The sequence below is a fragment of the Arachis hypogaea genome, chromosome 16 (assembly GCF_003086295.3).
Source record: "Arachis hypogaea cultivar Tifrunner chromosome 16, arahy.Tifrunner.gnm2.J5K5, whole genome shotgun sequence".
Taxonomy (NCBI): domain Eukaryota; kingdom Viridiplantae; phylum Streptophyta; class Magnoliopsida; order Fabales; family Fabaceae; genus Arachis; species Arachis hypogaea.
The window spans coordinates 34351712-34358230 of NC_092051.1; positions in this window are offsets into that span (position 1 = coordinate 34351712).

Below are 6519 nucleotides of genomic sequence, written 5' to 3' on the forward strand. Positions count from 1 at the left end.
TTTTCAGTTAACCATTGTTTTAATTTTTAATTTATTTATAAAATATAAAAATTTAATTATTTTCATCTAAGATTAATAGTTAAAAATTATTAAATAATTTAATATATTTAGTTAAATTTTTATTTAAGAATTTTTAATTATTAATTTTATATAAATAACTATACATAAATTTTTATGTTATAAAATTTGAAAAAACATAAATACTAATTATTAACAAAAATATAAAAAAAATTAAAATCTTAATTTAATTTTTAATAAATTAACGATTATAAAAATTATATTAAGATCAAAATTTTAAAATCAAACAAGTAATCAAAGTATCAAACCAATAAAATTAAAAGTTTAAAAATTTAAAATATATATTTTTTAAATTTTTTATATTTTATTATTTTAAATTAATTAACTATTAAAAAATTGAATCTGTTTAATCAATTAACTAGTTGTTAGACTAATTTTTTATTTTTTAATTAATTTACTGCTGATTAATTTTTTAACCGAATTAATTTGGTGATCGATTTTTGGTCGTTAATCAGACCAACTTTTAGTTTTCGGTTCAATTCTCAAAATACTGATTAAATTAGACTGACTTTATAATTTTAATCGATGCAAAGATTTTATGTTTTTAAATTTATCATTTAATTTTGTTTAAACTTTCTATTTTAAGTTTTAACCCCGGAAGACTATCATCAAGTGTAAGGATTAAGGAAGAGGACGGAGCGCACGCAAGTTACATCCAATGATCCAAATGACTAATGATTGTTTGGTGAATGTGGAAGAAGTGACCAGAAAAAGCAGTAACAAGTTAAATAATTTAAATACGTAAAAAATATTCATAAAATAGTGTATTGAATCAATTTAGCATTATGATTATAAAAAGTTATTTGAAAAACACTTTAAAAATATTGTTGAACCATTGATGATATTTATAGACTATGTGATATGGCTCTTATAAGTTATAACCCAATTAAAAAGTCATAATCGGTATCACACCTTATAACTCGACTTCGTGCATTATAACTCGTCCAAATGTTATAATTCGGATTCGAGAGCTTGATTAGATATTATAACATCTGATATGATATTACTATTCTTCAATGAAAATAATTATTAAAGGCGCAACTGTCAACACCTCGTCCTACATATAAAGAATGTAAGATATCTTCTCGGCATAATAAGAAATATACATTGAACTGACTTAAACTTTAGAGTGTCTTTTGCAGGTACACTTCCCCTCTTTTCACACTGAGACATATTTTTTGGACGGAAAGCTCGGACACTCAAAGCACAAGCTCGGAATTGAGAGCGAAAGCTTGGAGCAGGCTGCTAGGGAGATGAGCTATATCCGGGCAACTCACGCAAGAACAATTGGTGCCCACCGTGGAACCCGAAAAATAAAACCCTTCTTATTTTTCTTGACCCCAAAAATTTCCTTAATGGTCCATGGCTGATCAACCTCCATCAACACCCTCCGAACTCCTAAGGATGGTGACTGAGCTGCAACAGGCTAATCAACATATGGCGGAGGAAAATCAAAGGATGGCAAACCAAATAGCCGAGTTGACCAACGCTCGGATCGAAAAACAACAGTGACCGTAATGAACGAGCAGAGGATGAGGAGCACATTTTGATCCGACACACATTTATGAAATTCCACGACACGAAGAAACTCGGCCGGAAAACGAAAACAATGAACCCGACAACACTGTTGGGCCATTTATTGCTGACATCATGAATTTTCAAATGCCCAAAAGATTTGCTTTGCCAATGACCTTAACCCCTTATGATGGGTTAGGAGACCCAAAGAAACACGCCAAGAAATTCCGATCAATAATGATAGTAAACGGTACTTCTGACCCTATTTTATGTTGTTGTTTTCCAACCTTTTTAGACTGTCCTATACTTGATTGATTTTGTTCCTTGCCTGCAGATTCTATTTCTCATTTTCAAGAACTTGCAAAACTTTTTGAGGATCATTTTGCTGCTTCTTCTATCTACCTCCACGATTCTGATTACCTGAATATAATCAAACAAGGTCAGAATAAAAGCTTGAAAGATTACATCACCCTTTCACAAAGGTAGCTATCACCATACCAGAGTCATCTGCATGCCATCAAGAGTGGACTCCGACCAGGAAAATTTCAAGAAGCAATTACTGTAGCTAAGCTAAAGACACTCGCCGAGTTCCACGAAAAAGCCAAGGGCCAGATGGAGATCGAAGAGCTCCGCCAAGCTCGAAAATCAGAAAAACCTCACGCTAACAAAGATAAGGACAAAACTTGAGACAGTAAGAAGACCTTCAAGTTAACCCCTCGCTATGACTCATATACACAATTTAACACGAAGAAATATGACATAATCAAGGAGATCTTGAACTCGAAGCTCATCAAACCTCCCAGAAAGGCTAGTTCCTACCAAGACACAAAGAACGCAGATAAGTCTAAATATTGCATGTTCCATCAAAAGCACAGGTACACCACCGAGGAATGTGTCATCGCCAAAGATCTGTTAAAACGATTAGCTCGGCAGAGCCATTTGGATAAATACATCAATAGCCACATGCAAAAACGCACCACCAACTCCGCCGACCACACCTCTACAGGGCAATATCCTCGAGAAAAGGAGAAAGCAATTCACTAGCACCCTGACCAACCATGAGATATTATTAATTGTATATCTAGAGATTTTGTAGGAGGTGGAGCATCAAGCTCGACATGCAAACGATCATACCGAGCTATGCTCTCGGTAGAAGGAGCCTTAAGCAGACCAAAGTTACCTCCTTACCTTCCACAAATGACATTCTAGTCATCCGATTTTAATACAAACATCACCAAATCTGGACGACCCAGTCGTTATATCTATTCAATTAGGGGATCTTCTGGTCTGAAAGGTACTGCTCGATCCTGAGAGTAGCGCCGATGTCCTATTTTATTCTACATTTCAGAAGATGAAGCTCAGCGACAACATACTTTAACCTACTAGTAGAGATTTGGTCGGGTTCTCAGGTGAACGAGTCCCGGTATTGGGATCTGTGGGGTTATAAACCACACTGGGTGAGCACCCTTTATCCAAAACCTCTGACATTCAATATTTGGTTGTTGACTATTTCAGTCCTAATAATTTAATACTTGGCCTACCTTTTTTAAACAAGTTCGATGCCATAGTATCTACAATTTATCTTTGTGTTAAGTTCCCTGTGCAGGATGACCTCATTGCAACCATTCACAGCGACCATCGTGAAACTCGGCAATATTACAACATCAGTCTAAAATTGCTAAACTGGGCTGTGGGAGCTCAAGTAAACAATGTCCAGAGTTTTACCGAGGTCTCAGCACTAGCAAACCTGGACCCACGAGCTGAGTTCCTCGAGCGACCAACACCAACGAAAGACTTACAAAAAATGTACTTCAATAATGATTCAAACAAATATACTTATGTAGGTATGACTCTAAACCAAGAGGAAAATAATGAAATCCAAAACTTCTTACAGCAACATGTTGACCTATTTGCATTGACACCTGCTGACATGCCCGGGATTAATCCCTTAATCATCACTCACAAGTTGGCACTCAACCCCTCTGCCCGACCTATAGCACAGAAAAAACATAACCTCGGTACAAAAAAGAAGTAAATATCGTTAGAAGAAACCAAAAAACTCATCAATGCTGGCTTCATACAAGAGATCAGATTTACAACATGATTGGCCAACGTGATAATGGTAAATGAAAATAATGATAAATGGTGCATGTGCATTGATTTCACTGATCTTAACAAAGCATGCCCAAAAGACTCTTATCCTTTGCCCTCTATTGATTCCTTAGTGGATAGTGCTTTTGGTTATGCAACACTAAGCTTTATGGATTCATATTTTGGGTATAACCAAATCCTGATGCACCCATCTGATCAAAATAAAGCTGCTTTTATAACTGAATATGGTAATTATTGCTATAAGGTTATGCCTTTCGGATTAGAGAATGCAGGTGCAACCTATCAACGTCTCATGGACAAGGTATTTGCAAAACAAATCGGACGAAACATGGAGGTCTATATCGATGACATGGTAGCCAAAATAAAGCTTGGTAACAAACATGTTGATAACCACATTGAAATCTTTACTCAAATTAGATGTTATAACATGCGCCTAAATCCAGAGAAATGCGCTTTTGCGGTATACGGAGGCAAATTTTTAGGGTTTCTGCTCATGAGCCGAAGTATAGAAGCTAATCCTGACATATGTTGAGCAATATTGGACATGAAAAGTCCACAGACATTAAAGGAAGTACAATGTCTAACAGGGAGACTTGCTGCCTTATCTAGATTTTTACCATGTTTAGCTTCCAAATCTTTTTGTCGGATTGGCTACCAGGATATGTCAGGTTAGCTATATAACCGACAAATGATATCATCGGATATAGGGCAGGCATTCATCATTTGCATATGTTTGACTTGTTTGGGTTTGCTTACTTGTTTTGGATTGCCTAATTGTATATGCTATGTTACTTGATTATATGCTACTTGCTTTACTTTTAACTACTTGTGTATTACTTGTTTGTATTGCTTGTGTTTGTACAACCGAAAAATCTCTCATGATGTGTTAGTTGACACTGAGGGCTGGTACTATTTCTGATTATGGCATTGTTTATTGGACAATTGAGAAGGTTAAGAATTGTTGATTTAGACTTAGAATTCTCCTTATGTTAGTTGCCAAGGTTATGGATTAGAAATAATTTAAGATGGATAACGTGATGCGTGGAGAATTAAGATTGCTTAGTGATTTCATGTTGCCTTATGCAATATTTATTTGGCACTTTTACTGTACTGGGAACTCATGGGTCGGTGGTTCTCATTCCGTATATATCTCTTATTTTTCAGATGCAGGTCTAAGTGCTCAGCAGTGAGCTGTGCTTCATCTGAGAGATGGCGAAGATTCTTATATTTCTATTTTATTTTGTTTAGAATCTTTTCACTTTTGTTTTGAAAAACTTCTGTAATGTATTAAAACCTTTTGAAAACTTGCCTATAGAGGCTTTTATGTATCTTTTGGGAGAAATAGGAGATATTGTTGTCAAACTATTTTTATTATGTACCCTAGTCGGCCTAAACTTCGCGGGTCGCGACTAGTGGCTAATTACTTATGTTATATATCTATATTCTGACTTTATCTGATTCTTCTTTACGGTTTTAACTTTATATCGCTTTCGATTTATGCTTTATCTTTTGTTTTATCGATGCATGAGTGTTATGACTTCGTGATTTTATTTTATTCCTCTTCAGGCTTCTTGTTTACTATTTCTTTTCAATTATATGTGTGTGTGTGTGTGTGTGTGTGTGTGTGTGTGTGTGTGTGTGTGTGTGTGTGTGTGTGTGTGTGTATGTTAATCTACCTGAGAGTCGTACCACCTTAGTATCATTGACTTATGACTCAAGCATAAAAATTTGAGAATTAGGGTGTTACACTCCTCCACTGCCTCCACCTCCTCAATAGACCCCGACATCTACTGTGGCCGATCTCACAGTAATGCCGGCTTTCTTCCATGGATTCCATCCAAATCCCATAACACCGCAGGTCACTAAGATGATGATTTGGCCTTCTGGCATGACTGGATAAACACGACCCTTTCTTTAATTCGTATATTCTATTTATATTTGGTTTCTCTTTAATGCATATTTTTTAATAAGTATAAATTATCCAATTGTAGGTTTGCACCAGATAATAACGCTTGTACACAAAAGTGTACGAACGTTATCAAATTGCTGTACGACTAGCCTTGGCCCACTTACAAGAAGGTTCTTACCGAGGTCAAAGAGAGATGGTTTGATAAGTGGGCGGTAAGTTATTCAACGTTATTACTTTTCAAACATGGTTTTAATTACTTTTTCCTTAGTTTTTAACCATCTATTGTTTGACTATACAGGAAAAATTCACGTGGGATGAGTTCCGCGATCAATAGATTAAGAAGATATTCCACCATTATATGGCGAAGCGTCTTCAGCAGATGTTAGAAGATATACAGGTGAAGAGGGACCACCTAACAATGTGGCTTTAACCTGATATTAAGAAGTCTCTGTATGCATATTGGGAGATGGATGAGAGCTTCAGACGTCGTCAGGCCACAAATAGGGCCAACAGGGCATCGTCCAGGGTGTCGGCCAGAGCATCAAGTAAATAGGGGTTTCGGCCATGATTATGAAGACAAAGGCGATGGCATAACTTCTTTGCATATGCTTAGCTTATTTTATGTTTGTTTCGTTATTTAGTTGATGTCATTTTTTGTAATATGCTTATCCAATATGAGCAAATAAAAACCTTGAATCGTCCTATTTCGATGCCAGAGGTATTTGATAAACCCATATTTTATGATATATTTTGTACTCAATTCAAGTGATTTATTCAACCCTTCACCCACTTATTCATGTAAATTGCATGGTTTTACTTTCCCTTCCCTATTATGTGATATGTGTGAAAAACATGTTTCCTATGCTTTAAAAATAATTATTTTAATTACCTTCTATTACCATCCG